Source organism: Mesocricetus auratus, unplaced genomic scaffold, assembly GCF_017639785.1.
Source record: "Mesocricetus auratus isolate SY011 unplaced genomic scaffold, BCM_Maur_2.0 Super-Scaffold_100006, whole genome shotgun sequence".
NCBI classification, from domain to species: Eukaryota; Metazoa; Chordata; class Mammalia; order Rodentia; family Cricetidae; genus Mesocricetus; species Mesocricetus auratus.
This window is the reverse complement of record NW_024429190.1, coordinates 105539262-105553151: the sequence shown is the minus strand read 5'-3', so window position 1 is coordinate 105553151 and position 13890 is coordinate 105539262. Positions and strand designations below refer to the sequence as shown.

Genomic DNA, 13890 nt, shown 5'->3' with positions numbered 1-13890 from the left:
GACACAGGCAGGCAGATCTCTTGAGTTCAAGGCCAGCCTGGTTTATAGAGCAAGTTCCAAGACAGCCTCCAAATAATACAGAAAAAAAAAAATTGGTAACAAGCTGGGCGGTGGTGACACACGCCTTTAATCCCAGCACTTGGGGAGGCAGAGGCAGGCGTATCTCTGTGAGTTCGAGGCCAGGCTGGACTGACAGCCTCAAACAATACAGAGAAACCCTGATTTAAAAAAAAAAATGGGTGAAACAAAAAATTTGTAACAGTAAAAAGGTACTGATATTAAGTAAAAAAAAAAAAGACAAAGGTATATAAAATAAAAAATTTTGTTTACATTTAAGTTCTATTTTGTAAGTCATCTCTAAAAACTTTTGGCCAAAAGCTTGGCCTCTCTACCTTGCATCTACAGTTACAAGGAGTAGGTACAGCTGTACCCCATAACTGTAGCTCAAATGAAAAAATGATAAAAAACATACAGGACTTTTTAACCTCTTAGTTCAAGAATTGGCTGGAGTTGTTCTTTTACATAGATTTCAATTAAGGAAGCTTCATTACAACAGACTAATCATAACCTAGGGAAAAAGGATGACTAAAAGATACATGTATGTTCTAAATGTATGGTGTGGCCACACCGGTATGTATAAAATGTGATTGTGAATGTGTAAGTGTAAACTGCTTATATAATTAAAAGGATACTTAAATCCCTTCAAAAATAGTTCAAAAGCTACCTAGATTACTTTATATATAGCCAAAAGGAACATCCAGCCAGTCTGTTAATGTTTTAACAAAAAAATTTAAGATACAAATGAGGCCTTGTCAGCTAGTGAGAGCTCTACAGGTTAGATTGGGAAAGACTACTCACAGACTTCAAATAATTTTCAAAAGTTATTTGGACACAGTATAGCTTACAATCTTTGAGTGATTTTCAGAAGTTTTTGGGAAATATTTAATGGATATGTCCTTTTTAATGGACATCTACAAATAATCTAAGTAGTAATCCCAATTTACCTAGATAGTTAACCAAGGAGGGTAGACAAATCCTTCTACTGTTATGGTTCAGCTTCAACAGTTCAAAAAAAAATTTTTTTACAAAATAAAAAGGGGGGAATAATGTCCCCAGTCCCCACATGACTCATCAAATAATACACTCCTCATTTAAAAATTTTATAATGTGAATGCCAGTGAGCTTCAGACAGATTCTGACATGATGGAACTTGAGCAACCATTGCTCAGGTCAAATGGAGACATCCATGCACTAAACAGTGGAGAAGACCCTAATTTGGGGTCGAGGGCATGTTTGTGTTTTCTTGTAGAAAAAGAATAAAAGCTTCGACATGGAGCAGAGAAAAACTGGACCTGAGTCCATGGGAGCCTACCTAAGCCAGTTTGAGTGAGATCTCCTAAATCAGTGTTCCTGACCCTTGATGTCATCGAATCTAGAGCCCAAGAAAGAAAAAAAACAGTCGGTTCGAGATTTCCAGTTTCTCAACAGACCTGCTGCATCAACCTTCCGGACCCATGAGTTTTCATCGTGAAGCCAATAGAGAAAAAAGGACCCATTTAAAACACTTGGACATTGGTATGGACTGTGATGAGGGGCAAAAGCCTCTTTTAAGTAATTAAACAGGACATGGTCACTTGAAATATCAGACTTGATGGTTCCTGTTTCTGGAATCACGACTAGGCCAGTGTATTTTTCTAGAGAGATACAACTTGTCCTAATGCGACAAAAAGGAGACTTTGACTCAAGTCACATAATCAGCTGACGTTAAATCAACAAACTACATCACCACAGGAACAAATTGGTGCTCTGTGGATAGTGCAACAAGCCTATTGTTCATATTTTTCATAATGCTACATGTATAACATCAATGATTGTACCTAATGTATCTGTGCAAGTGCACTTTCTAAATGCTTTCCTGAGCAGATCTTGGAACAATTGTAACTTTATCAAATTGTAAATCTAAGTCACATGCGGGTTACCCTTGTAACAGAATGTAAATCACGTACATGTTACCCTTATAACAGATGAAGGCTGGTAGAATGTTATGGCCCAGATCTGGTGATGGGTACGGTGATGGAGAGGCGCTATGTCAATGGGGGTCCTGGAAATGGTGGCAGTGGCGGTAGGCATTCTGGCTTTATGCCGGGCTCAAATGTGCCTTGTTCCAGAGGCAAGAGATCCGTAACCAAGTATTGCTTAGCCTAGCCCATGGCAATCCCGATAGCCATAAAGGTTGGTTACAGATGATTTAAAGTTGGGGTGCTCTGATGACAGGCCACCTGTGGGGAAGACCCCTCCCGCCTAAGACAGGGGTTCAAGGTCCCCCAAGGACGGGAAAGGGAGGGTGACCCTACTTGACCTAAGCCAGGAGTGCCTCATTTAAAAATAAAAAGGGGTGAATTGTGGGAACACCAGACCTTGAGCAGAGACCCACTTCCCCTTCTGCCTGGGAGTAGGCAGCTGTAAGACAATGTTTACTAAAAACAATACAATGCCTGGGGGCATTAAGTTCCTGGAAAAGGCCTGCCCGCAGAAAGCACCCTGAGCTCGACCTTGTCCAGAGACTAACCGCCTCTTCTGCCACGCTCAGATCAGTTTCTGGGGTCAGAGCAGAACCAGCCAGGGTAGAGGAGAGAGCAGAAGCTTCTCTGGTGGGAGCCTTTCTTAGGAAGTTTTCTTGAACCTTTTTGGGGCCTGCTAAAAGTTTTCTTTACATCGTTGAACAAGTCTCTGTGTTGTCAATCCCCGACACCCTCTGCACGTTCTCGGACACAGGCCGCGCAGCAGACGCGACACCAGCCAGGGGAGAGGAGAGAGCAGAAGCTTCTCTGGTGGGAGCTTTTCTTAGGAGGTTTTCTTGAACCTTTTTGGAGCCTGTTTAAAGTTTTCTTTATATCGTTGAACGAGTCTCTGTGTTGTCAATCCCTGACACCCTCCGCACGTTCTCGGACACAGGCCGCGCAGCAGACGTGACATAAAACGACAAAAAAATCTAGAAAGTTTGTGGGCTGAAAAAAATCAAAACTAGGGCTGGAGAGATGGCTCAGAGGTTAAGAAAAATCAAAACTAATTCTTTCCAGGGGTGGAGATTATAGCTCAGGGTGGAGTACACGTCTAGAATGAATGAGATCCATTAAAAACATGCCTGTGTGACCGGGCATTACATACAAATAGAGCACTCATATACATAAAATAAATAATGTTTATTTTTCACTGGGACTAGCGATGCGGCTTAGCTGGAAAGGAGGATTCCCCAAGCTCAAACAAGAAGATGCTGCTATACAGAAAGTGACCAGCAGAGGGCAGCATTTAGCTTTCCTGGCTTCCAACTCCCTCCACTGCAGGCTTTGGCGGGAGGGAAGCAGGTGCTTGCTGAAGGGAAAACAGCCACTTCTGGAGCCTCTGTTGAAAACAATAAATAAGCTTGTGAAGAAGTCCCGGTAATAAACCAATTAAAAGAGCACAATCAGGGCTTGGCAAGATTGAGTTTAAAAAAAAGTGCGGGCTGGAGAGATGGCTCAGCAGTTAAGAGCACTGACTGCTCTTCCAGAGGTCCTGAGTTCAATTCCTGGCAACCACACGGTGGTTTACAACCACCTTGAATAAGATCTGGTGCCCTCCGCTGGCATGCAGGCAAAAGACTGTATACACAATTTAAAACAAACAAAAAAAAAGTTAAAAAAAAAAAGTGCACTTCTCCATCAGAGGACTGGAGTTTGGTCCCCAGCAACTCACAACCTCCTATATCTCCAGTACCAAAGGGAATCCAATGCCTGGGACCTCTGTGGACACTACAGTGTGTGTGTGTGTGTGTAACACACTGTAATAAAGTTTTTTAAAAATAGCCAATTTCGCCGGGCGCACACCTTTGAGGCAGAGGCAGGCATTTCTCTGTGAGTTCGAGACCAGCCTGGTCTACAAGAGCTAGTTCCAGGACAGCCTCCAAAGCCACAGAGAAACCCTGCCTTGAAACCCCTCTCCCCCCCAAATAGCCAACTTAATAGTGGAAAGCAGAAAAAGATTTGTTCAATGTGGTACCAAGAGAAAAGGGACAAAGCCCTACCTCAGTCCATCTTCCAGGCAAGACATTGCATGACTCTGCAGTCCGACCAAGGTGTGGTCCAGGCTACCCTTGACCAGACATCGCTCGGGGTCCAGTTTCAGCCCGTCAGGTGTACTAAAGAAATCGTAGTCCCTTTCTGTTAGTGTGAGATTCCTGGGAAACTGCCATTTGTTTGGCGTCCACTGTTTCAACGGTCTGATCGTCAGTTTGAGAGTTGCAGGTGTCTCTGGAATATCTTCATTCCTGGCAGTCTCATAGCAGCTCTGTGATATGGTGAGCAGAAACTGTACCTTAAGTTTCTCCGAAGTTCACGAACCTGATTCTCAACAGCAGGAAGGCAAATTTGAAGTTCACAGAGCAAGGTCAGGTTTTCTGATTGAAATGAAGTGCACTTTCTAAAGCGTGCAAGGTTAGTACATGCCTTTAATCCCAGCACTCCAGAGGCAGAAGCTGATGGGTCTCTATGAGTTCCAGGTCAGCCTTGTCTACAAATCGAGTCCCAGGACAGCCAAGGTTCCCAACCCTGTGAACCCTGTGTTGGGAACAAACAACAACAAAACAAAACATACGTGTGCACACACACACACTAAAAGCACTAACTAAAAGAGAAAAAAATGTACTACAGTTTCTGCTTTACCATTAAATCTCAAAGGTTGAATCTCCCTAGAAGCAATTTTCAGTTCACATGTTGTCTTAGTTACTATTGTATTGCTGTGAAGAGGCATCATGACCATTACACTTATAAAACACTTATAAAAGGAAGCCTTCCGTTGGGGAGTTAGCTGACGGTTTGGTTTTAGAGGGTTAGTCCAAGATCATCACGGCAGGAGGCAGACAGGCACGGCCTTGGGAGAATTACATCCTGGTCTGCAGGCAGCAGGTAGCAGGACAAGAAAGAGCCATTGGGCCTGGCGTGGGCTTTTGAAACCTCGAAGCCCACCCCAATGACCCTACCCTGTTCTGCAAACAGACCACACCTCCTGATCCTTCCTAAATAGTCCACCAACTAGGAGCCAAGCTTTCCAATATGAGACCCTATATGAGACTCAGCCTGCCTGGAATCCACCTCATCAGTGTGTACCTTGTACCCTTTACTGAGTAAAAGGAGACGCAGGGGACCTTATGCACGCCTTCTCACCTCGCATTACCACCCAGGTAGTCATAATTGGATGCTTTGTGCCCAGGGCCATGTGGAGCATTTTCTACGTTTGTCATTTAGCCCACTAGACAATAAGTTCCCAGTTAAGGAGATGTCTCCACGAGACCCAGCTCTAAGGCATTTTCTCAACTAGTGATTGATGATGGGGGGGGAGAGCCAAGCCCGAGGTGGGTTGGGCCATCCCTGGGCTGGTGGTCCTGGGTTCTATAAGAAAGCAGGTTGAGCAAGCCAGTAAACAGCACCCCTCCATGCCCTCTGCATCAGCTCCTGCCTCCAGGTTCCTGTCCTGACTCCCTTTGATGATGAACAGTGATACGGAAGTGTAAGTCAAATAAACCCTTTCCTCTTCAACTTGCTTTTTGGTCATGGTGTGATTTTTTTTGTTTTGTTTTGTTTTTCGAGACAAGGTTTCTCTGTGTAACAGACCTGGCTGTCCTGGAACTTGCTTTGTAGACCAGGCTGGCCTCAAACTCACAGAGATCTGCCTGACTCTGCTTCCTGTGTGCTGGGATTAAAGGCGTGCGCCACCTCGGCTCAACTAAGGGGAAGGTTTTTTATTGTAGACATGAGGAAGAGAACGGCCAGAGCAGAGAGAAAAATAGACGGAGCATGGCCTGCAGACTGGACTTGGCCAGGAGAGAATCAGGAGCAAAATGGGGGTAGGGAGAGCAAGGGAGTGAAAAAGGGAGGAGGAGATAGACAGGGAGAGGGGAAAAGGGAGTTAGGGAGAAGAGGAAAAAACGGAGAGGGCATGACTGCAATAGCAGGGTTATAAGGGGAGTAAGTAGCTTGGGGCGAGGGAGCTCGAGAACTAGAGGGCATTTAGGCTTTGGTCAGGAGGTGAGAAGAACTAGGATTCTAGCCAGTGTGGAATTTGAAATGTCAAACAGGTACTTGAGATACTGAAGGAACCCAGAGGCCAGCTCTGCTAATAGGCACCACAGTTAGTCCTTTCTGCCTTTGAATTTAGGGAAACAGTTTCCTTTGGACCTGACGTTCCAGACGTTTATTGATCCTAAGGGGTTGAAGACGTGGTCTCTTCTGTAACTGCTTCTCAGCTGAAATTGGGATATCCTTGTCAGGGCCCAGGAAGGCTGGAATGCAGTCGGTGGCTGGGAGTGGGGGAAGGGAGTGACGCCTGGGTTCTGCAGAACCGCCAGGGCTTGGTTAGAGCATGCCGCGTTGGAGCAGTCTGTAACGCTAGTCCAAAGCAGGGGCTCAGGTAGGGAAGGGTAGAAGACAGAGGAAACTTCCATCAGAAGCATCTGATTTACCAGCTGCCGGTTAATTGTGCCAGTTCCTCCCGAAAAGACCTCAAGAGACAGAGGCGATCATTCTCACAAAGAGCACGGAAATCCGAGGGCCAGGGAGATGTAAGAACTCAAGGGAGACCAAAATAAGAGTTCTGCAAAGGCGTTAGCCCCTGTGGGCTGTAGAGTCTCTGGCCAGCTCATCTAAGTCTTTAATACTTTTCTTCCACCGGGCCAGACTGATTTTACAGAGTAACAGCATTCTTCTTCTTTTTTTTTAATTTCATTTTACATTCCAACCACAGTTCTCCCTTCCATCACCACCCCTCACCTCCCTCCTAGCCCACCCCTAATCCACTCCTCCTCACGGGTAAGGGATCCCATGAGGAGCAACATAGTCTGGCTCATTAAGCTGAGGCAGAGTCAGGTCTCTGTCTCCCATGCATTAAGGCTGAGCATCCCACCATAGGGAGTGGGCTCCAACAAGCTAACCGGTGACTGGCTTTGCCACATTTGAAGCAAGCTCACAGAGAGTGTCCTATGTACCTTGTCATCTTTGGAGGAGACCTTAGGGAGGCAGCTAGTGTTAATTAGTTTAAAGTTAGAAATTAGGAGTTAGTAGTGGCGGAAGGAGGAACACGAGCTCGGGTACGAAACCGGGGGCCGGTGCGATACAGCACAAGCCACAGAGAGTGGATTAATCGTAGTTTATTAGAGCGAGACCGAAATGGGGGAGACAGACATGAGAAAAGGGGAGAGAGATAAGAGATGCGAGCGACCACGTGGAGATGGTCCCTTAAAAGGGGGAGCTCGAGCATGCGTACTGAGTCATTGCACAGCCTCGTAACATAGTGATGACGTGATGACGTGGCCATGCAACTGAGCTTGCCCACCTGTTGTGAGGGGGCGGGGTCAGTGTAATGCCTGAGTTCCTACAGCTAGGATCTGGCATTTTGTCTATTAGTAGAAGCCTTTTTCATTGAACACCTTTAATGTCATATTCAACAAATCCCTCTGAGGAGGCGAAGGCCATCATCTAATCTATTAAGTATATCTGATTTTAAGCAAACTTTAGTTGTTTTTAGTTACTTGCTTCATGCTTAACCTTGGTAGGATATACAGGAGGCTAAAGGTTGTCCCTGATAAATTACATTTGTGTTTTGTTTGTTTTTTTTAAGATTGATTTATTTATGTATTATGCATACAGTGTTCTGTCTGTATATATCCCTGTATGACAGAAGAGGCACCAGATCTCATTATGAATGTATGTGAGCCACCTTGTGGTTGCTGGGAATGGAACTCAGGACCTCTGGAAGAGCAGCCAGTGCTCTTAACCTCTGAGCCATCTCTCCAGCCCGATAAATTACATTTGTACTTAGAATGACTGCAAGATAGTTCTGTGCACATTTATTTGTTTGTTTATTATGTATACGGTGTTCTCTCTGCATGTATCCCTACAGGCCAGAAGAGGGCACCAGATCTCATTACAGATGGTTGTGAGCCATCATGTGGTTGCTGGGAATTGAACTCAGGACCTCTGGAAGAGCAGCCAGTCAGTGCTCTTAACCTCTGAGTCATCTCTCCAGCCCAAATATTATCATTTATAAGGTGACTGACTATTAACTTGCATGTCTTAATTATCTTTAACATTTTACTACAAGGTAGTAGCTTTTATAAGTTTAGACCTTTACAGTTTTATCCCTGTTAAGTCTGAGCCTTAAGTTTTTAAACTGATGATTTAGTTGACTCCTTTAGCATCAAAATAAAATTTTAAAAATAAATAGTCTACAAAATATTGGGGACTTTACTTTCCTGATTCTTTCTTAGTGTAGCATTTTTTTTTTTTTTGATTTTTTGAGGCAGGGTTTCTCCGAGGCTTTTGGAGGCTGTCCTGGAACTAGCTCTTGTAGACCAGGCTGGCCTCGAACTCACAGAGATCCGCCTGCCTCTGCCTCCCAGGTGCTGGGACTAAAGGTGTGCTCCACCAACTCCCGGCTTAGTGTAGCATTTTCTTGTATGACAGTTTATCCAAATAGCGAGACCAGATATATGTATTGTTTTTTTGTTTTTGTTTGTTTTTTTTGAGACAGGGTTTCTCTGTGGCTTTGGAGCCTGTCCTGAAATTTGCTCTTGTAGACCAGGCTGGCCTCGGACTCAGAGATTCGCCTGCCTCTATCTCCCAAGTGCTGGGATTAAAGGCGTGCGCCACCACTGCTGGCCATATACATACATGTATGTATGTATGTATGTATATATTTTAAGATATATTTATTTTGTATTCAGTGTTCTGCCTGCACATATGCCTTCAGACCAGAAGAGGGCATCAGATCTTACTACAGATGGTTGTGAGTCACCATGTGGTTGCTGGGAATTGAACTCAGGACCTCTGGAAGAGCAGCCAGTGCTCTTAAACTCTGAACCATTTCTCCAGCCCCAGAGATTTATTTTAAAGTCAGTTTCTGCTGAACTGAATAGACCTTAGGAATTTATGAACCTTTTTTGCCAACCATGCCTTATTCATCAAACATGTTGTTCCTTATCTAAAATTTTCTAGAAGCCTGGTATTAGACACAGCAAGGATACAAGTGGTTATACACATATCTTTAAGTCACTTTCTATTAACCTGAGTACACCTGTATAACCTTAGAAATTTATAAACCTTAATCAAACATACATTATTCATCAAGCCTACGTTGTCCCACTTTCATAAACAAGAGTTGAATACAAACTACAATACAAGCATGCTATTGGAAATTGAGATTACCTAAGTAGATCCGGGCGGTGGTGGCAACCACGTTTTTTTTTAATCCCAGCACTGGGGAGGCAGAGGCAGGCAGATCTAAGTGAGTTCAAGGCCAGCATGGTCTACAAAGCTAAACAGAGAAACCCTGTCTTGAAATCCCCCCCCCCCCAAAAAAAACCAAAAAACAAAGATTTCCTAAGTGTAGGTTTAAAACAAACAATAGCCGGGCGGTGGTGGCGCAGGCACACCTTTAATCCCAGCACTGGGGAGGCAGAGGTAGGCGGATCTCTGTGAGTTCGAGAAGGACATGGTCCAAAAAACAATACAGAGAAACCCTGTCTCGGAAAAAACAAACAAACAAACAAAACTATCAACCCGTTTGTTACAAGTTTTAAACTTTTTGTTACAGATTTTAAAACCCGCACCCAATATGCCTACACAGTACTCTCACAAATCTTTGTCAAAAGTTTTAGAGATAAAAGAGAGTTAAATAAAACCAAGATGATCCCCACTGAGAATAGTTTGCTTTGTAGCCATTTTAGAGCACATGGTACCTTTTAGAGCACGTGGTACCTTTCCCCATGCCGTTCTGTTTTGCTTTCCTCACATCAGGACTCATGTGGCCTTCCTGACCCAGGACAGAGATTTTTCCAGGAAACTTTTTAACAAGCGAGCAGGCTTGGGTCTGGAAAAGGAGAGCCATAACCCACCCAACTGCAGAGCTAGTTTTTTTAATGTAGTAGAACAGCATAAAACAATTTCTAAAATATTATCTATACCCCCCAAAGACATTTGATTCTCTGTAAGACTAAATCCAGTGATTAGAGAGGGACTAGAATAAGCAGAGAGGAAAGAAAGTTCAGCAGTAAGAGCCGGGAAGCAAAGAGGGCTTGGAGATAAGAGAGTTGAGAGTGGAAAGAAGATAAAACCTAAAGATAGCAGCAGATTTGGGGGTCATTTGTTCCTGAAGAGGCTGTAAGAATCTATCAGAATATGGAAGCCACTGATTGAGTGTACTGAGGCCAAGCCATTTGCTGCAAGAAGTAATGGAATCCCTGAGTTGAAGAGGAGATTCGAGAATGGAAAAAGCCATGGCTGTTCCTAGGCACGACTCTGCCTGATTCCAGAGCTGGAGCTGCCTTCTTTCCTGGGGTAGCTGTGATTCGGGAGTACTGGGGTCTTTCTCCTTTCCTACTGTGCTAGCTTGTGAGGCTAGATGGCTGTTGAGTGTGGGGTAAGAAGAACCAGGTTGCAGCCTTAGCCCAGGCAACAGGTATTTGCATTGCTGAGAGAGCCTGGAGGCCAGCATGCTCTTTGGTACGCTAATGGCACCACAGGTAGCCTTTTGTTGTTGTTGTGTTTTTAACCTGAAGGTCTCACAGATTTAAAGAATTAGACTCACAGTCTACAGGGGGTGAGTTTTAGAAAAAGTATTTCATGATAGGGGGCTTAAGGGAAAGAAGAGTGGGTAACTCCCCAGGTGAGGGAGGCTCAGGGGAGGAGGCTGGAGTGGGGATGGGTGCCATCCAGCTGCTAGCCTGGGGGTTTTAAGGACTTATAGCAGAACCCAGCATGAACTGTGAGGAAGCTGTCCAGCCCAGTTGTCCCAGACAGGTGTCTGGGTGTCCCCTCTCACTCTCTGGGGATCCCATCCCATTGTTGGAATTGATGCTCTTGGGGGGGGTCTCTGCCCTACAGGGCCAGTTTCTAGCTACTGATAGCATCAGCTGCAAAAATAACTAGCAGCGGGCTGGAGAAATGGCTCAGAGGTTAAGAACACTGGCTGTTTGCCGCGCCTGCTGCACAGCCTGTATCCGAGAATGTGGCGAGGTAGTTGGGATAGATGACACAGAGACCAGTCGGTTGCGTTAAGAAAACTTTATGCTCCCCAAATCAGCTTAGGAGAACTTTCCAAGAAAAAACGCTTCCCTTCAGAAAAAAACTTCTGCCATCCATACACGCACGAATCTCCAACAGCCCTCTCACAGACCTCTCCTTCCTCCAGGCTGGTGGTTAAATCTCTGGCCCCAGAATCGGAAAACAGCAGGGAGTAGCTAGCCATAGGGAAGATCAAAGTCAGAGTGTTTCAGTGAGCAAGCCCTTATAGGAGCACTTATCAGGAGCTTATGGCACTGAATTGTTTTCAGTAACATGTTTTCAGTAAACATTATCTCCCAGCTGCCTGCTCCCAGGCTGATGGAGGGGTGGGTTTCTGAACAAGGTCTGGTGTCCCCACAGCTGTTCTTCCAAAGGTCCTGAGTTCAGTTCCCAGCAACCACATGGTGGCTTACAACTGTCTGTAATAAGATCTGGCGCCCTCTCCTGGCCGGCAGACATATGCAGACGAAACACTGTATACATAATAAATAAATAAGTAAATAAATAAATCTTTAAAAAAATAACTAGCAGCTGGAGATCTTATACATACAACATGTGTGCTTCAGACCTTGGGATCGGGTGTGCGCGGGAGCAGCCCTGTTTTGCAGATGAAAATGAAGATGTAAGGGTTTTACCAGAGAGTCAGAATTTGAGTGCAGTTATACCTAGCTCTTGAGACCAAATTAGCAGGTGCTGTGCCACGGAGCAACACACCCAGCCACGAGAGCCTGATTCTCAACCACTACCACCACCAGCATCACCACAGATTTCTAGCTGGGAACCGTCTGTGGCTGCAGCAAGCTCTGTGAAAGGACCAGCCCCCTGTTTTAGCAGCCATGATAGGCTAACATGTGCGGCGCCTGTGCCACAAGCAACTCCGAAGACCAGACGTCCTGCTGTTTGTACTAAGAGTGTGTGTGTGTGTGTGTGTGTGTGTGTGTGTGTGTGTGTCTTCATTGCAAGCGCTAAGAGGTCTCTCTCTTGTAGGAGGGAGGAGCTTTATATACAGGTTTACAGCACAGTGGAAAAACCCCAGGTAGAAGACAGTGTGTTTTCCTCCTGTTGAATGTTGATGTCAGAGGGTCAAGGCTGGGGCAGTAAGCCAGCACTAGAAAACAGGAAGCACTTGGACTGGAAAACAAGTTGCACTTGTAAGCTGACCAGCAACTCACAGAGACCCCGTGGGGCTGGGGCCCAACATCTCCCCCCTTCTTTATATATAAATTAGCACCTATCTCAGGTGACTAAGACGTTAATGCCAATCTTAGTATCAATAACCAACTCTGTATAAATGTAAACAAACATTTATAAACAATAATTGGGAATGTGGGCATCGTTCTTTCCAAACTACTTACTGCTGTTAAGGGGCGCTGAAATACCATGGGGATCATGACAAAAAAACAAAACAAAACCCAGAAACCTGTTGAAGTTCTTGTTTTTGTGGTCTGTAAGACTGTATCATCTCAGCTGCTTTAGATGTTGGATCACCTGGGCCACTGCTTCAGATGGTGATGCTTCATCAAACCATACTAGTCTGGAAGGAACCCACAGCTTTTTATGTTCTGTGGAAACAAAAGCAGAAATTCTTTTCCCAAGTAACCTGTCCTTATATTTAAATTTATAAGTCAAAGCATCTTCAAAATATAAGTTGGGCCCGGTGGAGAAGTCTGGAGCCGATGTTCAGAAATGGCACCTCGCAAGGGGAAGGAAAAGAAGGGAGAACAGGGCATCAGCCTTGGACCTCAGGTGGCTGAAGGAGAGAATGTGTTTGGTGTCTGCCACATTTTCGCATCCTTCAACACATCTTTGTCCATGTTACCAATCTTTCTGGCAAGGAAACCATCTGCCGGGTAGCTGGTGGAATGAAGGTTAAGGCTGACAGAGATGAGTCTTCTCCATATGCAGCAATGTCGGCTGTCCAGGATGTTGTCCAGAGGTGCAAGGAGCTGGGCATCACTGCCCTGGATATCAAACTCAGAGCTACTGCAGGAAACAGGACCAAGACCCCTGGACCTGGAGCCCAGTCGGCCCTCAGAGCTCTTGCTCGTTCAGAGATGAAGATTGGGCGGATTGAGGATGTTGCCCCTATCCCCTCTGACAGCACCTGAAGGAAGGGTGGTTGTCATGGTCGCCGTCTGTGAACAGGATTTCTCAAATTATTTTCTGTTAATAAATTGCTTTGTATAAGCTAAAAAAAATATATAAGTTGGATTAATTTAGCAGCATTAATAATGAAATATCTTTTAGCAGTTTTTGTTCCTTTCTTAGCAATTAAACAATTTAAAGACAACACAACTGTACATAGTATCCAGACTCTCTGTGTATTTTTCATTCCATATACTTTTATCTTTTCCTTTTCTTTTACTTAATACCAGTAGCTCGTATATTAACTGTTACCAATTTTTAATTCACCCACTTTTAATCCATCCTCCAACTGAGGGTGATCCCTCAGGAAAAAAACTTAAGATTTACTCAATCCATCCTCCAACCTAGGGTGATCTCTCAGGTTCCCCTTTCTTTCCCAACCTTGGTGTCAGGCGAAGGCCTAGAGGTTTAATCCAATCCACCCTCCAATTGAGGGCGATCTCTCAGTTTCCCCTTACTTCCCCAAACTCAGTGGATTGGGCGAAGGCTGGAGATTAATTCAATACACCTTCTCCTTAGAAGGTGATCTCTCAGGCAAAAGCCTGGAGATTTGACCATTCAATTTTTACTGTTAGAAGTTGAGGTAACTGTTCCGGCGTTTGTTTTTAATTCTTTTCTTTCTCGAGTCTCTCCTCTCCTGAGTCTTCTTTCT

General features: G+C 44.7%; 1 pseudogene; it reads left to right on the top strand.

The window, feature by feature from the left end:
* Window positions 1-507: 507 nt before the first annotated feature.
* Window positions 508-13291, top strand: LOC101834881 (annotated as a pseudogene).
* The last annotated feature ends 599 nt before the right edge of the window (window positions 13292-13890 follow it).